The 13,475-nt window shown below is 46.3% G+C and overlaps 1 protein-coding gene across 5 annotated transcripts in view; it reads right to left on the reverse strand.

Moving 5' to 3' along the window:
* The window catches only part of LOC146869487 (RNA helicase MOV-10-like), a 567,813-nt gene that overhangs the window by 498,493 nt on the left and 55,845 nt on the right, over positions 1-13,475 (reverse strand). The window lies entirely within an intron of this gene.

The following is a 13,475-nucleotide window of genomic DNA, read 5'->3' on the forward strand; positions in this document are numbered from 1 at the left end:
TGCTGATGTTGTTGGGCCTGGACATGTGGCTGGTGGCCATTTTGAGGCCTAGGCCTGCAAGCTTGCCTGGCCTTGTCTGCCAGCAGGCCTGCTTTCATCCACTGCTACCAGAGCAGGTAGCCACAGCTTTAGTAATCTACTGTTTTCTGTGTGCTCTGTTGAATTTAGACATCATTTTGGGCATGGATGCCATTGGATTGAGTTGGGGAAGTGTGTATTTTGGGGTGGCCTTGCTGATGTTGTTGGGGCTCTCCATGTGGCTGGTGGCCATTTTGAGGCCTAGGCCTGCAAGCTTGCCTGGCCTTGTCTGCCAACAGGCCTGCTTTCATCCACTGCTACCAGAGCAGGTAGCCACAGCTTTAGTAATCTACTGTTTTCTGTGTGTTCTGTTGATTTTAGACATCATTTTGGGCATGGATGGCATTGGATTGAGTTGGGGAAGTGTGTATTTTGGGGTGGCCTTGCTGATGTTGTTGGGGCTCGCCATGTGGCTGGTGGCCATTTTGAGGCCTAGGCCTGCAAGCTTGCCTGGCCTTGTCTGCCAGCAGGCCTGCTTTCATCCACTGCTACCAGAGCAGGTAGCCACAGCTTTAGTAATCTACTGTTTTCTGTGTGTTCTGTTGATTTTAGACATCATTTTGGGCATGGATGGCATTGGATTGAGTTGGTGAAGTGTGTATTTTGGGGTGGCCTTGCTGATGTTGTTGGGGCTCGCCATGTGGCTGGTGGCCATTTTGAGGCCTAGGCCTGCAAGCTTGCCTGGCCTTGTCTGCCAGCAGGCCTGCTTTCATCCACTGCTACCAGAGCAGGTAGCCACAGCTTTAGTAATCTACTGTTTTCTGTGTGTTCTGTTGATTTTAGACATCATTTTGGGCATGGATGGCATTGGATTGAGTTGGGGAAGTGTGTATTTTGGGGTGGCCTTGCTGATGTTGTTGGGGCTCGCCATGTGGCTGGTGGCCATTTTGAGGCCTAGGCCTGCAAGCTTGCCTGGCCTTGTCTGCCAGCAGGCCTGCTTTCATCCACTGCTACCAGAGCAGGTAGCCACAGCTTTAGTAATCTACTGTTTTCTGTGTGTTCTGTTGATTTTAGACATCATTTTGGGCATGGATGGCATTGGATTGAGTTGGGGAAGTGTGTATTTTGGGGTGGCCTTGCTGATGTTGTTGGGGCTCGCCATGTGGCTGGTGGCCATTTTGAGGCCTAGGCCTGCAAGCTTGCCTGGCCTTGTCTGCCAGCAGGCCTGCTTTCATCCACTGCTACCAGAGCAGGTAGCCACAGCTTTAGTAATCTACTGTTTTCTGTGTGTTCTGTTGATTTTAGACATCATTTTGGGCATGGATGGCATTGGATTGAGTTGGGGAAGTGTGTATTTTGGGGTGGCCTTGCTGATGTTGTTGGGGCTCGCCATGTGGCTGGTGGCCATTTTGAGGCCTAGGCCTGCAAGCTTGTCTGCCAGCAGGCCTGCTTTCATCCACTGCTACCAGAGCAGGTAGCCACAGCTTTAGTAATCTACTGTTTTCTGTGTGTTCTGTTGATTTTAGACATCATTTTGGGCATGGATGGCATTGGATTGAGTTGGGGAAGTGTGTATTTTGGGGTGGCCTTGCTGATGTTGTTGGGGCTCGCCATGTGGCTGGTGGCCATTTTGAGGCCTAGGCCTGCAAGCTTGCCTGGCCTTGTCTGCCAGCAGGCCTGCTTTCATCCACTGCTACCAGAGCAGGTAGCCACAGCTTTAGTAATCTACTGTTTTCTGTGTGTTCTGTTGATTTTAGACATCATTTTGGGCATGGATGGCATTGGATTGAGTTGGGGAAGTGTGTATTTTGGGGTGGCCTTGCTGATGTTGTTGGGGCTCGCCATGTGGCTGGTGGCCATTTTGAGGCCTAGGCCTGCAAGCTTGCCTGGCCTGGTCTGCCAGCAGGCCTGCTTTCATCCACTGCTACCAGAGCAGGTAGCCACAGCTTTAGTAATCTACTGTTTTCTGTGTGTTCTGTTGATTTTAGACATCATTTTGGGCATGGATGGCATTGGATTGAGTTGGGGAAGTGTGTATTTTGGGGTGGCCTTGCTGATGTTGTTGGGGCTCGCCATGTGGCTGGTGGCCATTTTGAGGCCTAGGCCTGCAAGCTTGCCTGGCCTTGTCTGCCAGCAGGCCTGCTTTCATCCACTGCTACCAGAGCAGGTAGCCACAGCTTTAGTAATCTACTGTTTTCTGTGTGTTCTGTTGATTTTAGACATCATTTTGGGCATGGATGGCATTGGATTGAGTTGGGGGAAGTGTGTATTTTGGGGTGGCCTTGCTGATGTTGTTGGGGCTCGCCATGTGGCTGGTGGCCATTTTGAGGCCTAGGCCTGCAAGCTTGCCTGGCCTTGTCTGCCAGCAGGCCTGCTTTCATCCACTGCTACCAGAGCAGGTAGCCACAGCTTTAGTAATCTACTGTTTTCTGTGTGTTCTGTTGATTTTAGACATCATTTTGGGCATGGATGGCATTGGATTGAGTTGGGGAAGTGTGTATTTTGGGGTGGCCTTGCTGATGTTGTTGGGGCTCGCCATGTGGCTGGTGGCCATTTTGAGGCCTAGGCCTGCAAGCTTGCCTGGCCTTGTCTGCCAGCAGGCCTGCTTTCATCCACTGCTACCAGAGCAGGTAGCCACAGCTTTATTGATCAAGTGTTTTCTATGTGATCTGTTGAATTTTTAGACATCACCTTCCTGAGAGTGTAGTGTGGCTGTACACAGTACTAGTAGTATAACATAGCTCTAGTTAAAAAAAATTCATAAATGGCTAGACTATCTTTTGTTTGCACTAGTACAGTACTAAGTAACTGAACCACAAAAACAAATGCAACATTTCACTGATGTTCTTCTCCTGTCTTCTTTGCTTTTAGGTGCACAAAAGACAGAGTAGGAGGTGTCATCGGCATCACCTGGCTACCCGTTGTACTGCCAGCCAGACAGAAGTCCTGCTGCGCATCACGCCCACGTGTGACCAGAACTTGTTGTGCATCTGCCTCCTGCCTGACGTCGGAATAAGATGGCCCCAAAGAAAGGTACCAGGTCCAGTACCAAGAAAGTTGCTGGTGAGAAGAAGGAACAGAAAAAGGAAGTGCCATTAACCACGACTGGTGGTGTGCCGGCCAAGGTTTTTTTTGGCACCAAAGCGTTGTCCGGGAACCAAGCTGGGAGCAGCACAGCGGTCCAGCAACCCCACCAACCTAGGCCCAAGGGCTTTACTGTCGCAGAGGTAGCCAGTCTACTAACGGGCAGCGATGTTGAAGAAATGTCATTACCGCAAAGTAGTACACAATCAAGTTCAACGCAGGCGCAAACTCAGCAGATCAGTGTGCAGCCGCCGCAACAAGAACAGCAGCAGCAGCCGGCGCAACCAGAACAGCAGCAGCAGCCGGCGCAACCAGAACAGCAGCAGCAGCCGGCGCAACCAGAACAGCAGCAGCAGCCGGCGCAACCAGAACAGCAGCAGCAGCCGGCGCAACCAGAACAGCAGCAGCAGCCGGCGCAACCAGAACAGCAGCAGCAGCCGCCGCAACCAGACCAGCAGCAGCAGCCGCCGCAACCAGACCAGCAGCAGCAGCCGCCGCAACCAGAACAGCAGCAGCAGCCGCCGCAACCAGAACAGCAGCAGCCGCCACAACAGCCCACCATAGTAGTTGTTGCTCCTGACGTAGGGGCATTTCAGGAAATCGAGCTTCCTGCAGACAAAGCGGAGCGAAGTCAAACCACTGTTTCAGAACATCTATTGTCTTCCAGACCACCAGCAAGGAAAAGGAGGCTTAGTCCATCATCTTCTTCTTCAAGCCCCGCTTCTGATGATCGTGATGACACTTGGGTCCCACCAGCTCGGTCTGAGAGTGAAGTACGCCACAAGACATTGCTTCTGAAAAGGAAGGTCCCAGAAAAACTTAGAGTTATGGAGGTAGATGTAGAAGAGGGGGGTGATGATGTTGATGAAGACGAGCCAGTCATCACGCACATTACTCCCGCCCCAAAGGGATTGGAGACCGACATTCTAACCCTATCCAGAAAGGCTGCTACTGAGTGGGATGCAGCACGGATCTCACCAACACAGGTTACACCACCACTACCTCCAGCTGCCATATTTTCCAAGGCCCGGCAGGGACCTACATCCAGCTCAACCACCTCAGTAGGAAGTGTTAGTAAAAGTCACAGTGTAGGTGGACAGGGTCACATATTTTCAAGGACCCCCTCAAGTTCATCTGGTGTTGAAAGTGGCACATCCAGCAGTGCCAGAAAGTTCTCCTCCCCAGTTTGGGACTTCTTTTCTGTTAGCGCCAAGGAGGAGAACATTGCTATATGCGCAATTTGTCGGCAAGGTGTTCGGCGTGGTAAGCTTGGTACAAACTATGGTACCGGAGGACAAGCAAGTCATCTCAGAATACACCACACTATTGTGTGGGAGGATCACCTACTTAAGTTAAAAGAAAGTAGGAAAACTAAACCCTTTGAAGTTGGTCAGGAATCAGGGAGCGATATTATTGTGGTGGCAGGTGAAGAACAGGGAGGCATTTCTAGCCCTGTCTCCAGTAGTGCAGTCACTGCAGTGGTAACGCCCACATCCTCCTCAGTAACATCAGAGTGGCACCGCAGTAAGAGCCATACTCAGAGTGTGGGTGAGACACCAAGGCGACCGGCGGCGAGTACCTCAATGAGACAATCTGTGTCGTTGAGCCTTAGTGGGTTAATGGCACCACTAAGGAAAGTAAGCCAGCCTACCATTGACAGCATGTTTAGGTTGGAGGGGCAGTTCCAACGCAACCACCCAACGGCACGATTGTACAATGCGAAGCTGGCTAAAATGTTAGCGCTGGACCTTCTTCCTTTTTCATTTGTGGAAGGGGTGGGTTTCCTTGAATTTGTGTCTGCCATCTGCCCGAAATGGAAAGTTCCAAGCCGGTCCTATTTCGCAAGAATTGCTGTTCCGGCACTACATCATGATGTGCTGGAATTGGTTGGACAAGCTTTGCAGAAGAGTGCTGTGCACAATATCCACCTGACAACAGACATGTGGACCAGTTGCCAAGCCACAGATTACATGTGTATCACTGCACACTGGATCTCTTTTGTGGGGGTTAAAGATCAACTATCTGCACGAGGTGTTGTTGACACAGCTGCGATTTTTGAAGGTACTCGGAAACATGCAACTGTAGCCATGTTCGCCATGGAGAAATCTCATACGGCTGAAAACATTTTAGAAGAGTTTCGCACCAAGGTTTTGGAATGGCTGCAGCCCAGAGGGCTTGGTATTGGTTTTGTTGCCACAGACAATGGCAGTAATGTACTTAAGGCCATGGAACTTGGTTCCTATTTCAGGGTTCCGTGTTTGGCACACTGCATAAACATTATAGTGCAAGACTTTCTGAAAAAAGAACCCATAGTAAGCAATTTACTGTCCATCTGCCGAAGAATATGCACTCATTTCAGCCATTCTTTTAAAGCTCGGAAGCAGCTGAGGATCCTCCAACGTGAGCGTAGGGTGCCAGTCAAGGCACTCATCCAGGAGGTGGCAACACGTTGGAACTCAACGTATTACATGCTTGATCGTCTGTACGAACAGCACAGGTCACTCAATGATTATGTCTGGTACAGAAGCAGTGATGCTAGTGTTAAAGGCATGACCCTTCAGAGGGAGCAATGGACCCTAATTCAATGCCTGACTGAGATGCTGTCTCCTTTTGAGGTCTTCACACGTGAAGTCAGCAAGGAGGACTGTACAATGGGCCAAGCGATCCCATTGTTGCAAATGCTAGAGCATGAGCTGAATAATGTGTCTGAATCCTACAAAGGTGTAGAGGACAGAAGGCAAGCCCATGACTTGGTGGAGAGCTTATCCAGGCGCTTATCAGAAAATGTAAGGATACAAAATAAAATTTTGTCACAAGACCATTACATTTGTGCCACAATTCTGGATCCACGTGCAAAATTAGGACTATTCCTTTCTTTTTCCGACACTGATGTTGCCCGCTACAAAAGTTGTATAGCTGAAGCAGCCATCAAGTTTGAAAACGAAGGGCTGCTAATTAAAAGCCTGCCACATCAACCCACAACAAGTACTGATACTGAAGCAGGCCATGCAGAATCAAGTGCAACTTCGTCGGCTGAGGGCAGTGCGGTTGGCTCACAATCGCAACACTCACCATCACCATCGACTACAAAAACAATAACTGGATCATTCAGCCGAGTACAATCATTATCAGATTGGTATGTAAAGATGGGCCGTAAGCACAGTGCTGATGCACAGAAAAAACAGCACAAAAGCTTACCAGCAGCAACCCTGAACATTGAGCGGATGGTCCAGGCCTATCTGGACGACCCAACAGAGGTGTACGTTGATCAAAACCCAGTGCAGTATTGGTATAGGAAAAGGTCTGAATGGCCACAGCTCAGCAGGCTGGCAATAAGCTATCTGGCTTGCCCTGTCGCAAGTGTCTCTTCCGAACGTGTTTTCAGTGCTGCTGGTTCCATTGTAACCTTGAGAAGGACCAGTCTATCTCCCAAAAACGTGGAGAGGTTAACAATGATCAAAATGAATCAGCACTTCATACCACCGAATTACACAATGCATGAATCAACAGAGGAAGATGAGGACAGCGGCTCAGGTGACGGAAGTATTGTGTCAGATGATTACCTACTACTGGACGATCCCCCAGAGTTTGAGGACGAGCTATACTTCCCTGACAATTAGGCTCGCACTTACTGTCTTCCTCCCTTTTTTCCCCCTTTGTTTGTGTCTGTTGTTCCGGTTATAAACTTGTGAATCGCAACCAATGCATTATCACCGTCTTCTAATCTTCTAATTTAAGATACAAGTTTCAGGTGTCTGCCATTTGACACTACAGTCCTCAGAATCCAGCTCCTCCGCTCGATCATACTGCATCTCCTGGTCAATTCCATTTCCCTCATGAATGATGATTGGATGATGGTAACAACAAATTCAAACTTTCCTCGTCCTTCCAAAACAAGTGGACCATGAATCTGATGACTTCTATAGCTATCCTCCTTCAGAGCCGAGAGAGACTGGCCATTAACTGAAAATAAGATGCAACAGGTAATGATTGATGCCATGCATTGTCCGCAGAAAAGCAGACTGAGTGATGTAGATTTTGTTGTGTGTGTTGCGCATGAATGAATTGATGTAATTGTGCACTGCCACTAATCAACTTTCTACAGAACACACTAGTAATTACTAATTTTCCTCTTCTGGCAAACAAGAAATGTGTACTTCTCTCCTGCATCTTGGTGATACATTGCTTTTAATTCAATACAGGAAGGGCACTCACTCAATCTGCGCAATGCAAATGACTGTGACTTAACAGCACCGTCCATCATGATGATGGCGAAAGAGACGGCCTGCAGCGTTAACGAGATGAGATGCAACAGGTAATGATTGATGCCATGCATTGGCCGCAGAATAGCAGACTGAATGATGTAGATTTTGTGGTGTGTTTCGCATGAATTGATGTAATTGTGCACTGCCACTAATCAACTTTCTACAGAACACACTAGTAATTACTAATTTTCCTCTTCTGGCAAACAAGAAATGTGTACTTCTCCTGCATCTTGGTGATACATTGCTTTTAATTCAATACAGGAAGGGGACTCACTCAATCTGCTGCGCAATGCAAATGACTGTGACTTAAACAGCACCGTCCGTCATGATGATGGCGAAAGAGACGGCCCGTTAACTTAAGATGAGAAGTAACAGGTAATAAATGATGATAATTAATGGCATGCATTGGACACCTGACTCTGAGCTATTGATCTTTGTGTTTGCGTTGTTTGTTGTGCACAAAGTGAATGATGTCAAAGTGTACTAGTGTTAATCTATCTTTCTGTACACAATAAAGAATGACTCAAGTCAGTAATATTTATATTTCTACTCTTGTTGTGTTCTAAAAATTACACTTGTACTGCAGGCCGATCTTCAGTCAGTAGAAGTATCAGAGCTGATGATGAAGTCAGGAGGATGTTTCATGAGTGGCATAAAACGGAAAAGCCTAAAGGTAAACACGTGAACCACAACCACAGCACACCCAAATGTCTGTGTAGAAGTTGAATAGAGTGTAGCGGTGGGATGACTGCAGTGCATTGATTTTACTAACTTTAACTGTAAAATGCTATGTCTGGAATGGATAATGTGCTTTGCGTTTGTCCAACTCTTTGAGAGAAAAAAAAAAAGGACTCTAAAGTGTTAACGTAGGATGTGCTAATGGTAAGCACTGTGGGCCTGATCTCTCCTGTTACTGTTGAAGGTCTATGCTGGAAACAGACTACAGTAGAGATGATGCATATGCATACATGCCACCTCGGAAAGTGTTCTTGTTGCACTACACCATCACTTGTGCATTTGTTTTCACTTTCTTTCTGAATATCCCCTTTGGTTTTCAATCTAAAATTACAGGCCGGGCCTTGTCCAAAACTTTGTAAAACATTACAATGCATATTAATTACCTTACCAATCAATCACCTTTTTATTCCAGCCGGGCAGTGGCGAGTGGTGAGGCGACACACCCAAGATTGATGGACGAGAGGAGCAAGAGGAATGCCGAGATGCAAAAAACCAGTCCACATTTTTGACCAGGATAAGACAGTAACAGTATCCACTTTTCACTTCTTTTAAATAATTTGATTAATATCTTGTATACATTCTTTACAACAGTGTGTTCTTGGAGTTGTTATTATCAATCATCATTACGTTTGCTCTGTGTTTACGATTCTTCACTACCAATATTTAAAATTTCTATTTGCTATCTGTTAAAGTTTTAAGGCCGGAACAGAACAAGAAATAGAAGTGTATGTAATCCGGGTCTCATCATGCATGCATTTCCTTTTTTATACCTTAACATATGGAATGGATATGGTATGGTAGTCTTCAATGATTGTCGTTTGTTTGTCTATGTATGCATACTGTTTTTCTATGTCAAACCTTTCCCAAAATCCCCCTTCCCATCCAATCAACGGACCCTAACCCTCTTCCCCCGGGCTGTGTGACTTATTGTCGAGGTGTAACTAAATTAAATGTACACCAATACTTAATCACACACTTGCTGGGGCGGATGTGGTGAAAGCAACACTACTTCAATTTCAATGCAGAGCGATGATCTTCTTCTGCTTGCCCACCCATGAGTAGGATATTTCACAGGTTATTTTATTTAACAAAGGAACATATACCTCAGCATGAATTGCCGGCATTGATTTGATTTGTTTGTTGTCATTCCTCATATACAGCACTAACTGTTAGACTGTAGGCATAGCCAAGTCGACAAAACTATAGTTTGTAACTCTGTCTAGTAGGCTATCCTCATAATATCCAGCATTCATTTTTTTTGTCAAATATTTGAGCATATAATTGTTGCTCGGTAAATTCTGTGATGTACTTCATTCAACTACTCCTCTAACAGTCTCTCAAAGGCGATTGACTATCTCCTTTTCTTTTTTTGGAAATGCTGCTTCCCTGCCAGTGTATACTACTACTATACTACCACCACCACCCCAATCATGGCATGTATGAAAAAGGAAACCATCTTCACCATGCAGCCAGTGCTGTGCCACAGTTGGACATAAACATCAAGCACCGGTAAGAGAGAAGTTTGGGGGAGGCAGAATCAATAATGGACATGTTGTCAATGATGTCAGTTTCAAACACCACTCCAAAGAATGCATAGTAGGACCAGTCAATGAGTGAGGTGTGTCGCATCTATCTGTTTGTGTCTTATACAGTCAGCAAATTATTGAAATCAAACACACGCTATGGGCGGCCATGCACCAGCAAAGAAACAGTGTGATGTAAAACAGTTACCCCACCTACAAAACATTAACAACATTGCATGTAACATAGAAAAATATATTTAATTGACCCTAACAAATAAACTAAACCCACAAAAGCTGACCCACCCCCCTCCCTAACCCCAACGACTGTCCATAGAAATAGAGAACGCCCAAACGAGTGAGGAAACAAACAGGAATTATAAAAGGGGCAGTGACAGGGACTAACTGGTGGGGCGGGACTGGAGGAGGACACGAATCTGGTCCTCTAAATGGGCGACGCGGCGTCTAAGGCCGCGGCAGTTGCAACCACAGTGGGGGGGGGCACCGGAGATGGCACGGTAGGGGCGGGCAGCCGCCAGACGGTGGCGCCGTACCGCTGGAGGGCGGTGGCTGGGGCCCGGGGCACTGGAGGAGGCTTCAATTGCTGCTGCACTCTCCTCCTCCTCCTCGGCTAGGACCACCAGCCGCCGGTATTCCTGCTGGATTGCCTCCAGCTTCCGGCGCCGTGCCTTGGCGGCCAACTCCTTCCGGTTGATTTTCGGAGTAGCTGTGTATCAAAAAGAAAAAAACAAGACAATTGTAAAATATAGTCTTAATAAAACAGTAGGACAAGGTAATTATTTATACACATAGTGGCATGGTAGAGTAGCACTATAAAATAAAGCACAGTAGTACATAACATTTTAAATGTCGCCCGTCCTTCTTCCTTCCACCTGTCTTACACTTTTTAGTTGAACAGTGCACCAGGTGCTCTTCTCCATAAAACTTTCAAAGCGGAGTTGAAATCAGATAGATGAGGCCATTGGTTACTCAATACTCTGGCTCCTAGTCCTATACCAATTAAAGGGAATTCTAGTCTTCTAGTTCACTCTTCAAACGTCCCCAAGAACTCATACTTACTTACGACATCGGATAGCGGGCGGACTTTGTCCGCCCGCCATCCGACTGCTAAAAAGGGTGGGGGTCCCGTGGGGACAATTAATTAGGATGATGCGCCCGGCACAGTGGCGGGCGCACCCTGTTATTTTAAATTTAAATTCTGGTTGGCTTTGCTGAAAGCAATGCTAAAATGTTGTGCTGCTTTTCCAAGCACAACATGACGGGCCTCGCACGGAGCCGGTCACGTTTTGCTTTGAAAGTCGGGGGGTACCATAGCATCGGTAGGTACCCTCCATGGGGGCCCCCAAGCATACTCTGCAATGTGTGCATGCCTTTCCGTGGCGGACGGTAATGCCGCCACGCAAAGGCATTCCAAAATGCAGATTATATGGCTGCCGGTGTGGTGAGAGAGACACCACCGCCATATTGAACCCTTTTCCGCCTAGACATGTCTGAATATTTTCTACAGGGATGGCGGGAGGTTTGCCCCTGCTGTGACGGCAGTGAATTCCAGCCAGCCCGGCGGGGGCAATACGCCCACCATCCTAATGGGGCCCTAATTCACAACTTTACAGTATACATATACATACAGTACACCTTTGCAGTGAGTGTGCTGTCAAGTTCAACAATAGTTAAAGATTATGAATCTAACTTACCACCGCCTGCCACTGGTGCTGCCACTCCCCCTCCGTTGCTATCTGCAACTGCCGCATCCTCGCCCTCTGCGTCGCCTTCGCTGGCCCCAGCAATGGTGGTCGGTAGTGCGCCTAGAAAACATTACACATTTATTAGGCAACATATACACCTCCCCCCTATTGATCAGTAGCAAGGTTGAAAAATGAGTTAATACTAACATAAATCACTAGTACAAATCAGGTAGTAGTAGAGTAGACACTAAGTTATATGATCATTGTAGCATTTGCTTGATTAGCCCTAGCCATGCACATGTGACGTTACCGTTACCTTGCAGCTTCTTAAGACACCTTTGAGCCCACATGACCTGCCTCACACTGCTACTGTCTAGTCTACGCGCTGCGTACAGGCGGTCAACAAACATTAACAAGCCACTTTTTTAGGAAGAACTGGTGTACTACTGTTACTGTTAGTCCATATTGCTTATCCATAGATGCTACACTTTTTGGCACGGCTGAGAAATGCTTGCAAGTTGCAATATACTAACGCACACCATTTCCTTTTTTCGCATTACAGACGCAAGATTCGCTTCTACGAACCAGAGCTTCTGAACGATGCACCAACTACCAGTACTAGGTTCTTCTGAGGTGAGGGGTCCCTTCACTCACATCTTCATTTATAAATGTATATAAACTAAATTGCTATGGGATGGTGGTGCTGCCTTCCACCACTTCAGTTATCATGATTTAATTCCCAACTGTATTAGTGTAACAATGTATTTTGTTTTAATGTTATTGATTTGCCGGTTGGTGCTGCTAAGATAACAGTGTACAGACCTTCTCAAATTGAAATAAAAATTTTAAACTTACATAGACTTTGTGGTATTTGGTGTGGAGTGGACTAACTTACACGATTGAGCAAATTAAAGTAAGGGTGTGCATGTGAATTGCTTCCACGACAGAGGTTGGGTGTGTTAATGTTCTGGGTTGTCTACTTGTTGGTTGTCTTGGGGGGAGGGTTCCGAGACCTAATAGGTATGACAAGACAGTACTATAGTCAAGCAGTGGAATTGTGGTGGGTGCGGAATTTCTGATTGAGGTGTGCAAGGAAGGTCCAACCTACCATCACCAACATCCTATTTTCTGGTGCAAATGTATGTGCAAGATCCCTACAACAGTTGTATGTCCTATAGGGTATCATATCAAAATATTAAGAAATCTGGTAGGGCTGTTGCTGTGAATTTTCAAAGCCTAAACATCAACAAGAGAAAAAAGTAGTACAAGACAACGACCCAACGGATTGTACGAGCTACTGGTGAATATGAGTTTTATATTACAACCTTTCACAAAGAGTGGCACTGGGCAAGACTAGCTACTACAGTACAGACAGACAGACTGATAGTATGTAGTAGTACTCAGTCATCATAGCGGAGGCAGGGATAAGCTTTTTGAAACCGTACAGATCGAAGGATAATTGGTGGTAAAAAAATAGCATTTGGAAACACACTATAGTTCGGGAGAAATGGGGCAGTAAAAGTTATGGAATAAGAAATATTATTAAAAACAAGAAGACTTACTGGGGCCAGCAGAGGAGCCCTCAGCGGTGTCCTCCTCGTGGTGTTCCTGTCCCGCCGACTGCCCAGTCCCTGCCCGTCTGCCCCTGGGTGCTGATGAACAGGAAAGATATAAGAAAGACAAACATTGATGGATGGTGTCAACTTAAGCAAATACAATTTTTTTCAACAACGGTCAAAAAACACTTATGTAAACAATTGCAATAACTACATTGACCGATCTCATCTGGTCAACATGTAATATCGGGGGATTCGCAGTTCGACTACTTAAGTTACTATTTATCAACAGTAATCCATTCTTCCATTCTGATTCCAGAAAACTAAGTTACAAGTAAGCCTAAGTATTAGTACAACCTACCACCCAACCTAGCCCACCTATTCCAGGCATGCCAATTGTACATTAAGTATGCATTTCGACTGTATTCCTCAACAATGTGTATGATCCAATCATGGAGGACACATTAACATGACTACATTTTTTGTATATACACAATTTTGGTTTGATTGATGCTCATCTGCTACTGCTAAGTAACTGCAAAGCCTACCTCCACTCATTGAACAAACTAGAAAGGTTCTAAAGACTGG

The sequence above is a fragment of the Triturus cristatus genome, chromosome 1_1 (assembly GCF_964204655.1).
Source record: "Triturus cristatus chromosome 1_1, aTriCri1.1, whole genome shotgun sequence".
NCBI classification, from domain to species: domain Eukaryota; kingdom Metazoa; phylum Chordata; class Amphibia; order Caudata; family Salamandridae; genus Triturus; species Triturus cristatus.